Source organism: Amblyomma maculatum, chromosome 9, assembly GCF_055883805.1.
Source record: "Amblyomma maculatum isolate TAMU_Amacu chromosome 9, ASM5588380v1, whole genome shotgun sequence".
Lineage (NCBI taxonomy): Eukaryota > Metazoa > Arthropoda > Arachnida > Ixodida > Ixodidae > Amblyomma > Amblyomma maculatum.
Genome location: NC_139352.1, coordinates 95339900 through 95357199, shown reverse-complemented (window position 1 = coordinate 95357199; position 17300 = coordinate 95339900). Strand labels below are relative to the sequence as shown.

The following is a 17300-nucleotide window of genomic DNA, read 5'->3' as shown; positions in this document are numbered from 1 at the left end:
CGCCTTCATCCCTCCCCTTACGGCGCGGTGTAGGTGTCCACAGAAAACAAGTGAGACAGTTACTGCGCCTTTCCCTTCCTATAAAGAAAGAAAGAAATCGCTCGGTACTCAGCATGGTCATCTAGTCTAGGCAGAGCCACCTAAGACTATGGAGAAGGCCCGTGACATCGGTTGAGGTCACCTCACCAGGCGATTACAACATGACATAAATGACTCGAAATCCAGAGACGCGAAGGTAATTCTAGTGCTAGATTTAACAAAAGCATTCGACAACGTAAAACACCAGGCAATTCTCGCGGGTCTGCAGGAATTTGGAGTCGGCGAGAGGGCATATAGTTACTTAATGGATTTCCTGACAAACAGGACTTTGAAACTAAAGGTTCATGACCTAGAATCCCCCACTGTCCACCTTGGAAGTGAAGGAACGCCGCAAGGCTCGGTGCTCTCTCCCTTCGTCCTTAATGTGATGAGAGGCCTTCCCATCGCTCTTCAAGTCATAAAAGATCTAAAGTTGAGCATTTACGCGGACGACGTTAATCTCGGGATGAACAATGGCAGCGACGGCAGCATAGAGGAACGCCTACAGGCGGCGGCAGACACCATTGTGTCCTACGCGGCCGAAAGGGGTCTTGCGTACTCACCGAAAGAATCCGAACTTTTCATATGTAACCCAAAATCGAAGAGGTGCAAGGGCGACTTTAACGTCGAAATTAAAGTCGATGACAAAACTGTACCAAAAGTCCAGCAAATCAGAATCCAACATGCATCCCATATACAAGCGGTAAGGAGACAAAAGAAAGCAGAATCACTGAAAAAGCGCTTCGAACCACTGGACAGCAAGGCAGTGGCATAGGTTGATGCGGCGAGTGGGAAGTCCGGTGCGGTGGTAGCCTCGGTAGTCGACGGCCGAGGCGCCGCAGTATCGGCAGCCAATACACGCGTCTTACACAGACCACGTCCGGTCGCCGCCTCTTGGACCGACTACACATCAACATGATTACCACATTGAGGAAAGGGTGAGAGTGCCAGAACTCTGGAGACGTGCCCTCTGGGTCCAACCGCTTCGCCGCAACATGTCCAAAGAAGACCATAAGGGTCGTCGCCAGGCGCGCGCGGAAGCGTTGGAGTGATATTATGGTTGGTTTTGTTTGTTTGTGGGGTTTAACGTCCCAAAGCGACTAAGGCTATGAGAGATGCCGTAGTGGAGGACGCCGGAAATTTCGACCACCTGGGGTTCTTCAACGTGCACTGACATCGCACAGCACACGGACGCCACTCCGTTTCGCCTCCATCGAAACGCAGCCACCAAGGTCGGGTTCGAACCCGAATACTCTGGTCACCAGCAACACGTGTGTTATGTGGATGTTGCCGGCCCATACCACGGGGGTTGGTATACGGCGGCAGTCGTACACAATACAAACACGGTTAACGGGCTAACTTTCAAAGCCTACAGACCAACTCACGCGGAGGAGATTGCTATCGCTCTGGCTCTCAGTCTTCCCAAGTCGAAACACATCACCACCGACTCACGAGCGGCCTGTCGGAATTATAGGCTGGAATGGGCTCCCCCGCTTGCCCGGCGTATACTGCAGTCTAGCTGCCGATACATAGACCTAACACCGCATAACCTCATTTGGGCACCCGGCCTTCAGGGACTCAAGGGAAACGAACAAGCCGATCAGGCCGCCTGCGCACTCTCTCCCCGGGCTATCTCACTGTCCTTAGGAGCCTACTCCCAATCGGACAATCTGGCCCTTACATTCAAAGACATCACCGATTACTACAAGGAGGAGCACAGACGCGACCCGGCCCCTTGTAAGGGACTGGATCGCGCTGGATCACGCTGGAAAATCCCGCTGGATTTTCGATCACCTGGGGATCTTTAACGTGCGCTGACGGGGGGTGAAGGGTGGCTGTTCCTGGCTCTACGAGGCTGGGACTGTAGGTCAACGCCGCTTGCGGCGGGGGTAGCCAGCCATCAACCGCCAGATTTGTATTTGGTGTAGGCCGTTATTGCGCCCACAACCACTTAGGTGGTGGACGACGGCTGTTGTGGCACCCGTCTTTCTCTCCCTCTTCCTTTTCTTTCTTCTCTACTTTCTTCTGTCCGCACCAGGCAGCGGAGGTGGCTCAGCTACAGAGCCAGTAGCGGTTCAGACTCCCGGTTCAGACGCCAAATCACCCAACGACCTCCACTCGGAACTTGTCCCAACCAAATCATGGCGGCTCGCTCGGATGACACCACCATCTGGCAATGGAACTGCAGGGGGTTCGCGCGCAAGAGCGCGGTCCTTCAGCAGTTCCTTAACGCGAGCGACCCCCCAGAAATCTTTGCCCTTCAAGAAGCAGGGAAACACGCGAAATTGGCGGGATATCGGACATACACATCGGGAAGAGCAAACTCCCAGGTGGCTACTCTAGTTAGGCGAAACCTTACGGTTATCTTACATGAGCTAGACTCCACTTTCCCAGACCATATCCTTCTCGAAATTCTCCCCCGGCCCTCTCGTGCGACCAGTCAATGCCTTTTCGTGCTCAACGTCTATAGCCCACCCCGATCACGCAAGGCCGTCTTCGGGCCACTTTTCCTCCGAGTACAGCAGCTAGCGCGAGGGCGACCTCTAATTATTCTCGGTGATTTCAACGCTCCACATCAAGCATGGGGTTACCACTACGACACGCTTAAAGGCCGATTGCTTTGGGACGATTGGCACACACTCCATCTGAACCTCTTAACGGATATCACCCAACCCACTCGGAGAGGAACGGGCGTCTCGCGGGACACAACCCCGGATCTCGCCTTTACGGGACCAGGGATTGCAGCTACCTGGTGCAATACTCTGGAAACATTCGGAAGCGACCACTACGTTCTGGAGATTGTCATTCAGGAGCCTACTCGACAACGTACGCGACCAGCTAAAGTGGTCAACTGGGACTGCTTTCGCGCCGAGCGAAAAGAGCAAGGCTCTTCCCAACCTATCACAGACATCGCCACTTGGTCAGCCGACATCCTCAAACAAGTTGCAGATGTCACTGCTGAAGCTGCTGTGGAAGACTCCGTACCAAACTGCGACAGATATTATGCTCAACTGTGGGACCGCAAGCGCAAGCTAGAGGCCCTGATGCAAACTCGCGAGTGGGATCGAAATCTTCGATGACGACTCGCCCATACAAACATCGAAAACTATGCCGTAGAGCTTACACGCCAGAACTGGCACAATATATGTCACCAGATGGATAAGGCTCCTAACACTAGAAGCACCTGAAAACTACTCCGTCACCTCCTCGATCCTGAAGGGCGCATGTTCCAAGCTCGCCAGCAGCTCCACCAATTTCCCGGCACCTCAGACGCCCTCAAACAGGATATAGGAGACACCTACATCCGTTCAGGACCGTTGAAAGCTCCCCCTCCTTATCAGGGGAAGGAAAACGTCCGTTTAGATGCTCCCATCACACTACCGGAGGTACGAGCTGAGCTCAATCGTCTCAAGACAAACTCAGCTGCAGGCCCGGACCGGATATCTAACCGTATGCTTCGGAACCTCGATGACGCCTCGATTCATGCTCTTACAGACGTTCTGCAAAAATGCTGGGAGCGGGGAGCCATCCCACAAGAGTGGAAATGCGCCAACCTGATGCTCATCCCCAAGCTGGACAAACCACCTAATCTCTCGAACCTCCGCCCCATTTCTCTCACGTCCTGCGTGGGAAAACTACTGGAGCATGTAATTCAGACCCGTCTTCTTCGTTACCTAGAAGAACATCACCTACTTCCAGACACGATGTTTTGTTTTCGACCACACCTTGCGGCCCCAGACATCATGCTCTTGCTGAAGCATCAGGTGCTGACACATAGCACTTTGGACACCAAAGTCATAGTTGGTCTAGATGTCACGAAGGCCTTTGGCAATGTCCGGCACGAAGCCATTCTGCAGAACCTCCAGACCCTAGGGGTGGGACAACGAACGTATGCATATATACGCGACTTTCTTACGAACCGCACACTGCAACTTGACACCGACTCAGGAGATCCTTCCATAATCTCTCCTGGAAGCCTGGGTACACCCCAAGGCTCAGTGCTTTCCCCACTCCTGTTCAATATTGCGCTGCTTGGCCTGCCCAATCTTTTGGCAGATATCCCCCACTTGCATCATAGCCTATAGGGAGACGACCTCACTCTGTGGATTACACAATGCAGTGACGGCCAGATCGAGGAAACTGCAGACAGCCATCGATCGCGTTGGTACCTACCTGGACAAAGTCAGCCTATCCTGCTCGGCCACCAAGTCTGAATACATCATTGTCCCAACCCAGGGAAGACGCCCAAGATCACCTCCGGCATCCTTCAATCTGCAAGTACAGGGCACTCCCATACCCCGTACCGACCGAATCCGTATCCTGGGCGTTCATCTACAAGATAACGGAGGAAACGCCACTACTCTTCAGCGAATAGATCAATCTGTAATCCAGATCATTCGCCTGCTCAAGAGAGTCGCCAACAAGCATAAGGGCATGCGCGAATCCAACCTTTTGCGCCTCGTACAAGCATTCGTTTGTACACGCATTGCCTACATTGCCCCTTACCTTCGCCTCACGAGAACAGATCGGGAGCGACTGGATGCATCACTGCGCAAGGCATACAAGACAGCATTGGGTCTACCCATGTCCACTTCCACCACCAAACTGATGACCCTCGGGATATCCAACACAGTCGACGAGCTGATTGAAGCGACTTTAACCTCCCAATATGAGCCCCTCTCGCCGACACATGCGGACCGTGCAGTACTGAGCCAGGTAGGAATCACTCCTCTGAGGTCGACTTCTACGTATATGGACCTCACAACGGACTAGAGACTCAGTCTTCGTATACCTCCGCTTCCCAAACGTATGCATCTAGAGTATCATACAGAGTGCAGAGCCGACCGAGTCGGCAACTCCACAAACGTTTTACCGGTCGCCCCGACGTTACATACTAAGATGCTTCCCACCACCCCCGTCGCCCCGCTATTGTTGCGGTTGCATTGGCACCACACCGAAACTGGCACAACGCCTGCAGCGTCCTCAACGCCGCAACTGTTACCACCGCGGAAGAGGTTGCCATCGCGTTAGCTCTGACCGACCCCTCCACCAAAGTAGTCGTTAGCGATTCCCAACAGGCAATTCGTAACTTCGATGCAGGTCGTATATCCCGACAGGCGCACACTATCCTCCGATCTCTCCCCTTACCGTCGACACCTCGTCTTATCATATGGACCCCAGCTCATGAGGCGCTCAGCGGGAACGCACAGGCGCATGCTCTAGCCCGAGAACTCAGCTACCGGGCGGAGCACCCTCCTCAGCCTGCCGCTTCCTCTGACACTCCCCAAGGCACTCATTCACGCCTTGTTACATACACGGACATCCTCCAGCATTATCGGCTCCAACGGTGTCTATACCCCCTGCACACCGGGAACTATCTCGGCGTGAGGCCGTCCATTGGCGCAAAGTACAAACAGGAACCTTTCCAAACCCATGGCTATATAGCAAAATTTTACCAAATCTTATTGCACCTAGCTGCAAACACTGCTCACAACTGGCCACATTCATTCACATGGTGTGAACATGTATACGACACAACGCAGACAATACAGCTACAATGGATGCGTGGGAGTCCCTCCTGCGTACCACCGAGCTCGCCCAACAGCGCCAGCTCATTTTGCGCGCATTGGAGGCCGCAGAGTTCCAAGGGATCCCTGCTAACCTTCTCTAAGCAGTGCAACCAGTCTTTCGGCTGGTTCCCCTTCTTTGGGAGTAAATAAAGAGTTTAGCATCATCATCAGGCCCGTGCATTTTCTTTTCCTTTTTTTTACAGCCACAACAACAACAACAACAACGTACGCTGATATCCCATGCTGATATCGCACTGCACACGGATGCCTCTTCGTTTCGTCACCATCGAAACGCAGCCGCCGTGGTCGGGATCGAACCCGTGTACTCCGGCACAGTAGTCGGGTGTCTTACCACTGCACCATCCCGGCAGGCATTCATGTAAAATGCCTTGTGTGTCTTTTTCATGTTTTGACCGGAGTTTCCTTTCGCATTATATCGTGTGACAAACCCAGGCAATAAAGATGAAAATAGTCACGGGCGTAGGGTTGTGGTAAAGCGATGGGCTGGGGACCAAAGGGATGGGAGTTCGAGTTCCCGGTGGAAGACAAGGTTTATTAATTTATTTTTTAAGTGTCGATTCAATGGTAATTAGGCAAAAGACTTTGGCGGCTCTCGCTCATGCGCATAACGGACGGTTCACACTCACGCGAAACTCGGCTCTGACCCGCGTCGTGTAGCTTTACGCTAAAAACATTTTGCTCGTGAGGCCCGCACTTCGCCCGGATGGCCGTATCAGGTGTCCGATTAGCGAGCGGATGCGAGATCGTGGCTTTTCTTTCTCTTCTGAGAAATTCTGCTTTGCTAGTAAGACCCGAGAGGCTCTTTGTGCGATGAGCGAGCAGCGCAATGGTCATGACTCTTTCTCCTCTCCCAAGAAATTCGTTTTTAATGCGATAGTGTGAAAGGCTGCGTGGGTGCTAGCGTCCAGCGCAACGTTTATAGATACTTTTTTCCAGCGTGAGTGCTAGCATCGGCGTCGGGAGCTAGAAATCACGTGCTTCCCGCTGGCAGGCTGTAGCTGGTAGCCGGCACGGCCGCACTCTGACTGGACGTAGAGTTGCCTAATGTTACACCAAGGTCTATTTAACCTCCTTGTGTTACACTTGGTAGAGAGCTGCCAATCGGGCTCTCCTTTCATATGGCAGGGTGGTACCAGTTCAGCCTGCCAGCGCCCTTGGATTCATGTTACCCCTTGGTCCTAGGACACCCAGGCAAGTTCATAAGGATTGGTTATCGCTCGGCGTGATTCCGTTCTCTCAACGAAGGGTACAGGTTGCACGAGGGCTAGGGTCCCTACTAGCATGAATAACGGGATTTCACTACTAATCTCAGCATTGATCTGTTCGAATCTTACCAGTAAAATGTGCTCTGAATATTGTCACGCCTCTTCCTCCTCTTCTGCCACACAAAACTTTATCGTCATCGTGAGCTGTGAAGATTAACTTGGGTGGCAGTTCCTGATCCTACGGGGTTGGGACGATGGGCTAACGCCGCCGGCGGGGGCCTAGCCAGCCACCGAATGTTTATAGGTTGAACACGACCTATAAATTTTTATAGGCTGAACACGACCTTTAAATCAAAGCGTGTGTAACGTTAAAAGAGTTGCAAATGAATGGTGTCCTTTAAAACACGCTCACCGTGATAGGCGACCTGTTTTTACTCCCTGTTTACTCGTATAGCAGCTGTCCGACAACATACTGCATACTTTTATTTTATTTTTGGACCATTTGTTAACCACCCAACTTCCTGGTGTTGCAGCGTTCTTTTTGGACGCAGTTAACACTTCTTTTGGGCGAGTTGGTTCATTTTTGGAAAACTTTGAAAGAGTGCAAACACACACGACCACTAACGACAAGAGAGCAGAGCAACGAGGTTTCGTAATATCTCTTTCTAGGAAAAAAAACGAAAAAGAAATCAGGTTTTCGGTCAAACCACCATCCAAGCATGGAGGCCCGACAAAGAGGCGTTCCCGGCGCAGTTGTAGGCCGTCATTGCACCCGCCACCACTTCGGTGGTGGTGGACGACGGCCGTTGTTGCGGCGCGCGTCTTTTTCTCCCTCTTCTTTTTTTCTTCTCTATTTTCTCTTCTGTCCTCACGAGGAAGCTAAGTTAAATTGGTTCACAGGAAGGGAAAGGCGCAGTAACTGTCACACTTGCTCTGTGGACACCCGAGCCGCGCCGTAAGGGAAGGGAGGAAGGTGAGAATGAAAGTGGAAAGAGAGAAAGAGAAGCAGTAGTGGAGGGCTACGGAGTAATTTCGACCACCTGGGGATCTTTAACGTGCGCTGACATCGCACAGCACACGGACGCCACTTCGTTTCGCCTCCATCGAAACGCAGCCGCCGAGGTCGGGTTCGAACCCGGGTACTCCGGCACAGTAGTCGGGCGTCTTACCACTGCACCACCCCGGCGGGGCACACGAGGCAGCGGAGCTACCACCCCGGCGGGGCAGCTGAGCTACCTCACGAGGCAGCGGAGGTAGCTCAGCTGCCCCGCCGGGGTGGTGCAGTGGTAAGACGCCCGACTACTGTGACGCAGAACCGGGTTCGAACCCGACCTCGGCGGCTGCGTTTCGATGGAGGCGAAACAAAGAGGCGTCTGTGTGCTGTGCGATGTCAGCGCACGTTAAAGATTCCCAGGTGGTCGAAATTACGCCGTCGCCCTCGACTACGGCTCCTCTTTCTCTCTTTCCACTTTCACTTCCACCTTCCTCCCTTCCCTTACGGCGCGGTTGAGGTGTCCACAGAGAACAAGTGAGACAGTTACCGCACCTTTCCCTTCCTATAAATCAATCAATCAATCAGGTGGCTCAGCTACAGAGCCAGTAGGCCCGTGCATTTTCTTTTCCTTCTTCCTACAGCCACAATAATAACAATGTGAATATTCCTGCCTGGCTGGGACTCTGCATCGGCGAAGAAGCGCGGAGAATTGCCCGCTAACAGTCTGATGCTTCAGAAGAACGCTCCAAAGTACGATATGATGCCAGTCACTGGCTTGTCACGTACTCTATAGGGGATTTAGTCTGACTGTGGCGTCCAATTAAGCTCCCCGGCATACATACATATGACTCTTAGCCCAATATAATGGCCCATACGTGGTTGTTAAACGCATCAGTGATTTAACCTATGAAATAGCCCCCCTGACCGCATCGGGTCGTCGGTATGAGAAAACCTGTCACATTGGCCTGTTTGAAGCCGTGTCAGCCTCGTACGACCCATGAGCGTGCCCGGAGGGCTTCGGTTGAGTAAGGGGAAATGTCATGCTACTGACGACGATGAAGTATTCTGTTACAAAAGAGGATAGAGGGGATGGTGGTGGGGAAAAACGTTATTTGGTGAAGCCGCGAAATATTTTTTACAAGGTTGGGGCCGGCGTTTGATCACAGGTGGTGGCCGGCCGGCCGTGCCTGAAGGCGACCGCTTCAGCCCAGTCGACCAGCCTCATTTGTGAAGCCGGCTCTTAGCTGGAGACCGTGATCTCCCAAACACCCTCTTTGTCCATAATGCCCATTTGGCTGGTGGTTGAAACTCTGGGCATCTGAACGTAAGTTCGAATGTAGCTCTTGCGGCCCCGCAAAGGGAACATTCGTATTGATGACTAGACGGGGAGAAGAGTGCCAGCAGTTCTGGTGAGGGAAAGGCTTGAAGGTGTATCCATGTTATTTGTGGTGGTTTAGTTAGGGAGGGGTGTGGGGACGGTAGTGAAGTCTTTAAGACCGGCAGTGTAGTGCAATGTCGTTGTACGTGGTCAGCCGATATCTGGCGCTGCCTAGGTCCTCGGTATCTTTTGCTCGGTCGACGTATGCTCGGTCAGCAGAATGGGCCGCTTCGCCACCGGGGTTGGCCGAATGTGCTGGTACCCAGACGCGTTTTATGGGTCGGCGTGGCTGAACGTTGATAGTTAAGAATTCGTGAGAGGCAGTGTGTTGCTGGCCTCAGTCGAAATTTCTAGGGCAGTTTTAGAATCGCTGAGGATAAGGGTGGTAGTGGGAGGGAATATCGCGATGGCATTAGTGAATTATTCCGCTTCTACGGACGTTCGGGCAATGACAGAGCCTTATGTGATGTGATGTGAACGTTGTGCATTTCGGGTGCGTTAAGAAGTGTGGATATTCTGCGGCGTCCACGTAAACCATGTCAAGTCAGTTCGCATGTGCTCTGTGTAAGATACGTGCTCTCGCCTCCCGTCTGACATGTGTTGCAGGAAGTGAGTGGACAGTGATTTGATCGTAGACTGTCTTTGGAGCTGCATAAGTTCCTACTTGTGGCGCACATGGCCTCAGTTAGAGAGAGGAAAGAAAATGGCGATCAATTGGGGTAGTGGAGAGTTGTCCTAATTGGGCGAATCGATGGGCTTCCACCAGTTCACTGAGGGTGTTGTGAACTCCCATGCTTAAGAGTCGTGAGGTTGGGGTGCGTTTATGTAAGCCCAGGGCTGCCTTATAAGCCTGCCTGATGACAGCATCCGCCTTGTCTGTCACCGTGTTTGTTAGATATACGTACGGAAGCATGTAAAGAATGCGGCTTATAATAACTGCGTAAACTAGGCATCTGAGGTCATGCTCACGCATTCCACGGTTCTTATTAGCTATGCTTTTGATGAGGCGGGTGATCTCATGGGTTGTGGTAGTCAGCCTGGATAGTGTATCCGTGTTAAGGCCGTTGTAGTGCATGGACAAACCTAGTGTTCAAAGTTTGTGAACTTGAGGTACTGGCTGACCATCTATGGTGATGAGCACATGGGGTGGTGGTGCTTCCGCGAGCTTGGAGGGATTATCACGAGCTCGGATTCGGTGGAGGAACATACAAGGCCTATTCAAGCTGCTGATCAAGCTATTCAAGCTGCATGTCCGCCCCTCCTGAAGAGTTTCTTCCATGCTACCAATGTTCTCAGTGGTGGTCCACAGGGTGATATCTGCATATACAGAATGGAAGAGATTTGGGATCTGTGACAGCTTTTTAGTCATCGGGATGAGCGTGATGTTAAATGAAAAGGGGAAAGAGCTGCGCTCTGCGGGCTGCCCCTATTACCAAGTGCAAAAGTGGGGGATTTCAGTGGACCGAACCGAATTTCTGCACTGCGATCCCAGAGAAATGCTGAAATGTACGCGTGCGTTCGGTTTCCCACATTCAGATTGGGTACTGCATCGAATATAGAGGAGGGATAGACATTGCAGGAGGAAAATGAGTCGGTGTTTTGGGGAGCTAGTAGGCTTCACCTTGTCCGGCATCCACAACACTCTAATTAAACAGCTCCTTTTTATTTCACTGTATCAATACTTTTTCTTACATTTCATAACACTCAAGCAAATTACTAGTATCCTCCCAGGTGTGCTTCCCTTTAGGTTGCATGATGTGCTGTTTTTGATTAATTATAGCCGCGAAATCAGTCGTTAATAGAGTCAGCAGGCTATGCTATTACCTTCACTGTAATAATTTCTTGCCTGTATTAAGTGTATGTTACCGTAGTGGAGGGTTACGCGGTAATTGCGATCACCTCTGGATCTTTAACGTGCGCTGACATCTACAGCACACGGACGCCTCTCCGTTTCGCCGTCATTGCAACGCAGCCGCCGGCTGTAATAAAGGTGCCCAAGTGGTCAAAATATTCCGCAGCCATTTACCATGGTACCCTTTTGTCTCTTGCAGGTTTTTATTCCATCTTCCTTCCTTTGCTTACGGCTAGGTCCAGGTGTCCATAGAAATAAATGTGACAGACACTGTGCCTTTCCTCTACTGTGAGCCAATTATATTATTATATCATCGCACAGACACGGACGCCTCTTCATTTAACCTCCATAGAAACGCAGCTACCGGTGGTCGGGATCAAACTGACTTCACCATATAGTACTGCCCGAAGACAAAGAAGCGCGAACGCTTCGAAGATGCTGCAGCTGTGACTGGCACGCGTGCTGGTTCCGCTGCTGTTGCGCTGCCCTTGGGCGAGATTCCGTTATCTCAACAGTAGGGTCCTCTGAGCAGCGTTACCTGGAGACAGATAGCGGTAAATATTGTAAAAATGAATAAGAGTGCGTTTAAAGCCCTGCTTACTCGTTGTTTCAATGGCGCAGAGGGAGAAACAAATTACTTCGACGCATATACGCCTGCAATAGAACCTCCTGAAGCCCCATGTGACCTTTTTGTGCTCATATGACTTTTTAGCCTGCTGAATAGCTGCATGACAGATCTCCACGCAGACTTACCACGTTCATTGAAGTCTGTTTAGAGAACAATATGCTAAGGTGCGGGGGGTATAGGCTGCGCAGGATTGAACTCATACCTGGTTACTTTTACTTGATGCATGTATATGTCTCCCGGAATTTCGATGTGTGCTCAAAGCGAGAGCTCGATGCTGGTTTAACTGTGTATTGACAGGTTGCGGAATGCGGCCTGGTAAAATGGATCGAAGTACTTGCATGCAGTAAACAAAGAAAAGTGTTTCGATGGCGCAATGGATTTACACTACTTACCTTAACGCTGAGGGAATAAAACATCTGTTCGAATCAAGTAAGGTTAACATTTTTCGAATTTTCTTAAAATGCGACTTTAAAATGAGCTACCAAGATTTTTACGAGGCTGTTCTCCTTTAGGTTGCATCATGTGATGTTTTTAATTCTTAATAGCCGCAGAACCCAGCCTTGAACACAACCACGAGGTGACGGCATGACAACGGTAACACTATTCAATTAGCTTCATTTCCTGCCTTCAGCGAGTGTATGTTAACTTTTGGGTTGCGTTCAAAGACACCTATCGGTAACAATACCCGTTCAGAGGCAACCAGTGACGACAAAGAAGTCGCCCTGGGCCGTTGCCCTACTGACTCGTAGTATCTGCTTGTGTCCCTTTGTGTCAGGACATGGCATTGGTGGACGTGTTGGGTTGAGATTCTCATGCAGTGCATCCCAGCATGCAATCCGAGCCCACTGTTAAGTCCTGGCCGCCGGATTGTCTTCCGCAGTAGCACCTGATATCCGCGCTAGCCGATGTCAGCAAAGCCAAGCGCCAGAATTAGGACTCTTCGCTGACGGGAAGATGTCTCGGGATAATGTCACCATGTTTTACGAGTCGCAACAGCCTAACAATGCGACTGCGACACAGATAGTTTACGTTCCTGTAACACTAAGGGCCATTGCTCCGTTCCTTGGCTATGGCCTGGATGACGTTGAAGACTGGGTGTAGCATTATGACGGGTTAATTGCCACAACGGGTGGAAACCTGATCAATGCCCTGCAGGACATTTACTTCTAACTGGAGGCACCGGCTAAGTACTGGTTCGTGAACCACGAGGCTTCGCTGACATTTTGGGAGACATGCAGGAGCGATGGTGCACAGTTTCGCGAACCAGCCCCGACGACAGCATGCTGATGAGCTGCTACAAACTTGTATTCCGGGCCCAGCGGAGAGCGTGAAAAGCTTCGTCGAGGACGGTCCTAGCTTAAGTTCTCGCGCCGAGCCTAGGGCTAAAGAGGAGAAAAAGGTACGCGCCTTGATGCTAGGCGTACGAGATGAGATCTTTGGTTGAATTGTACCAAATCCAGCGACAACAGTAGCCAGTTTTGTTACCGAAGCCCCTACCATCGAGCTTGCGTTGGCCACAAGGAACAACCACTACCAGCGAATGGGCAACTTCCCGGAGGTATCGAGCTTTACGTCGTCTGGCCTAGGATGTTTTGGCATTGCCAATGTTCGCAAAATCATCTGCGGAGTCGTTGGAGAAGAGCTCAAGAGGTTGTTTGCAGCTTGATAGCAATGTTCCCTTGCAACCATTGCTACAGCCGTTCGGGAAGAAGTGCAACACGCACTCGCTTCTGAAGGAGTACCAGCTGTTGCTCTAGGTACACAACCGACGGTGAGCTACGCCGCTATTGGCCGTCGTCCGTCTCCCGCACCTCACCAGTACGCCTAGGTTGATTATCTCGGCACTCGTCACCGCGAAGGTGTGCCGCAGTATGAAGCACCCAGGAAGCCCCGAAGGTGAAGGAAAACCGCTGACCAGCGGCCGTTTTGTTTTCACTGCGGTGAACCGGACAACATGTATCGTCGCCGCCCGTATCGAGAACTCGGCCTTCGAGGATTCAACCGACGTGATCCGCACCGCCGTTACGGCGGACAGCCACATGGGATTCAGGAGCGTCTTCGTTGTTCTCCGATGTTCTCCATCATCGGTGCAAGCTCGACGTCCACAACGCTCGCCGTCACTACGTCGCCAAGGTTCTCCTCCTCGCTGTTCTCGCCGTCAGAGCCTGTCCCCGCATCCTCGTCAGGAAAACTGAGTACAGCGACGCGTGGAGGTTGCGGTGCCGAATTCGACCCAAACAAAGAACCCCCATATACGTTACGACTTAAAGAAACCAACAATCACCGTTGGGGATACAAACGGGTTGGTAGTTTCCAGTAACAGTAAGATAGTAATCGTCTCGAACCTTTATATCGCTGCAACGATTGTTCTGCCACGACATCCAGGGTTCGCCTGACGCCCGTCGCAGAACACAGAATTATCTTTGATGGCGCAACACATTCGATTCGCCAACCGCTATACCGGGTTTCCTCGAAAGAGAGAGATATATAGGAGCAAGTCCGTGAAATAGTAAACGAAAACGTCATCCAGCCTTCCAAGAGCCCGTGGGCTGTACCTGTGGTGCTGGGAAAAGAAAGGTGGGTCGCTTGGGTTCTGCGTAGAGTACCGGCGGCGCAATAAAGCGACAAAAAGAATGTATACCCACTGCCCCGAATCGACGACATCCTCGATCGGCTCCGTCACTGCCGCTATTTTTCGTCGATCGATTTGGAGAGTGGATACTGGCAGATTGAAGTGGTTGAGCGAGACCGGGAGAAAACCGCGTTTGTCACACCAGATGGCCTCTATGAGTTTAAGGTGATGCCGTTTGGCTTATCTACTGCCCCTGCAACATTTCACTGAGTCATGGACACTTTACTCGCCGGACTGAAGTGGCAGACCTGTCTTGTGTATTTAGATGTGTTTTATTTTCAAGCACCTTTGCCGACAATCTTGTGCGCCTCGAAGCGGTTCTCCAGGCTACACGGCGGGCCGGCCTCACACTCAAGTCTTCAAAATGCCAGTTCGCATACAGCGTGTTAACATTTCTGGGGCGTATCGTCAGCCACGCGGGCGTGAAGGCAGAGCCTGAGAAAAGAGAAACCGTAGCGTCGTTCCGACGGCAGTCGTATAAAAACAGCGTGAAAAGGTTTCATGGTTTGTGCGCCTACTTCAGACGTTTTGTACACAACTTCGCCCAGATCACTGTGGCTCTGATCTAGCCTACAAAAGAGAGCGTCGCCTTTGATTGGAACAAGAAGCAAGAGTCAGCGTTCATTCAGCTAAGCCAAGCTATTCAAACGCCTCCTATACTATAGGCCACTTCATCAGGCTGCGGACACTGAACTCAATATCGGCGCCAGCAACAAAGGACTATGGGCAGTACTTGGGCAGTCGCAGGACGGCGCTAAGCGCGTTATTGCGTATGCTAGCTGAGTCCTTTCGAAGGCAGAGTGTAATTACTCCACTAAATAAAAAAAGGTAGCCCGCTATCATTAGGGCAACAATCAGGGCAACAACCAAGTTCCGGCCGTATCTGTATGGCCGCCATTTTCGTGTGGTCACCGACCACCACTCATTATGTTGGTTGGCCAACTTCAAGCATCTCGCGAGCGGCTTGCTCGATGCAGCCTTCGACTGGAGCAGTACGACATCACTATTATATATAAACCGGAATGAAAGCATAATGAAGCTGACTGCTTGTCTCGAGCGCCCCTAGAGCCGGCGCCAGGAGGCGAGTATGACCCAGACAGCTTTATTGCGGCATTAAACACGGCAGATATAGCGGCTCGACGAAGGCATGATCCACAGCCCCTCGAAGGAGACGACGGTGCGGTACATCGTGTTTTCTGGCATGTACTACCTACATTAGAATTCGGAACGGCGTCCTGTACAAAATGCACTTCTACAGCAGCCAGACATCGTGGCTTTTGGTTGTGCCGGAAGATGTGCGCAGCGAGATCACGGAAGCTTACCTTGATGATCCTGCAGCTGGTCACCTTGATTACAGCCGAAGATTCACGGATTCGGGAAATATTACTGGCCGAAACTTATCATTTGCGTCAGTACGCAAGAACTTGTCGAGAGTGCCAACGGCAGCAGATGCCACCCACACGCCCACTGGGCCTTCTCCAGCAAATTTAACCGCCGAGTGTCTCATTCAACACAATCGGAATAGATTTTCTGGGTCCTTTTCCCACGTCGCAGTCCGGTAACAAATACCTCATCATAACGACAAACTATCTCACGCGCTACGCGGAGTCCCACGAAGTTCCTTTTGCAACGGCTTTGTAGGCAGCCAAACGTTTCACCCTGTGCATTGTCTTGAGGCATGGCGCACCGCCAGTTTTCATCAGTGACCGCGGCACCGCATTTATAGCACAACGTCTACAACAGATCCTGCGTTTAAGCTGTACCAGCCACCGTACAACTACTGCTTATCATCCACAAACCATCGGGCTGACCTAGAGGCTGAACAAGACGATGGTCGATATGATCGCCACGTGCGTGGCCTCCGACCTTCGGAATTGGGACGAGGTGCTACTTTATGTAACGCTCGCTTATACTGCAATCCAGGAGACAACACTAATGTCAGCGCTTCCAGAAAGGTCATTACAATGATCGATGCTATACCGCCGCACGAGCCGAGGATGCTCGACTAGTATTAGAGCGCGTGGAGGAAGCCCGAGAACTCGCACGACTCAACACACAGCACCAAAAATGTACTGACGCTCATCGCTACAACCTCCGGAGACGTGACGCTGGTTTTAGACCTGGTGATAAGGTCGGGGTTTAGACACCGGTTCGAGGCCTGTCGAAAAACCTTATGAAGCACTACCGCTATTTGTCGCATCGGTGACCTCAACTACGAGGTGCTTCCAAGCGGAAGCCGACCATCATCACGCCTTTTCTCACGTCCTGAAGTTGTTCATGTAATCCGGCTTAAACCGTATTACGTGTGACCCTTGATGAACCCTGGCATGTTTTCTCCGCTGCATCTTTATCATAAAACAAGACGTGCAGACATCATGCGTGCTTGTGCGGGTGCTTTCCCTTCTTTTTGAGCTGAGCATAGGGACGAAGCTTCTATTGGTAGGGAGGCAGTGTAGCGCTCGAAGACGAATAAGCGCGATTGCTTCGAAGACGACGACGCTGCTGCTGTGACTGGCACGCGTGCTGGGTCTGGTGCTGTTGCGCTGGCCTGCGCCGTTACCCTGTTGACACGAGGTCTCTGCTGCCGTAGTGTCCCTGGGCGTCCGGATGTGAAAATATTGTTTATTTCCATTTTTTTTCATTTCTATAAATAAGTGACCAACAATCATGAGTTACAGCAAGTTTATGTATATTCTGCGATGTTTTCGTGGTAGGCGTATTAGAGGGTTACACTAAAGTTCAAAACTCTAACATATATGGCGCAGGCATTTTGAAGCTGAAAGCAACCAAAACGCGTTAGCACTTTTCTGGTGAACTTTGTGCTGTTTACACGAGCTTTTATGGGTCCTGGACGAATGAAGGTTCGGGTGGTCACACGTATCTCCTGAACCATGTCCTATTATTTAAACTACCACGCAGTGATAATCTTTATAGAAGACAGA

General features: G+C 51.3%; 1 pseudogene; it reads left to right on the top strand.

Moving 5' to 3' along the window:
• Positions 1-3530: 3530 nt before the first annotated feature.
• LOC146179774 (uncharacterized) lies at positions 3531-5749 on the top strand (annotated as a pseudogene).
• Positions 5750-17300: the final 11551 nt, after the last annotated feature.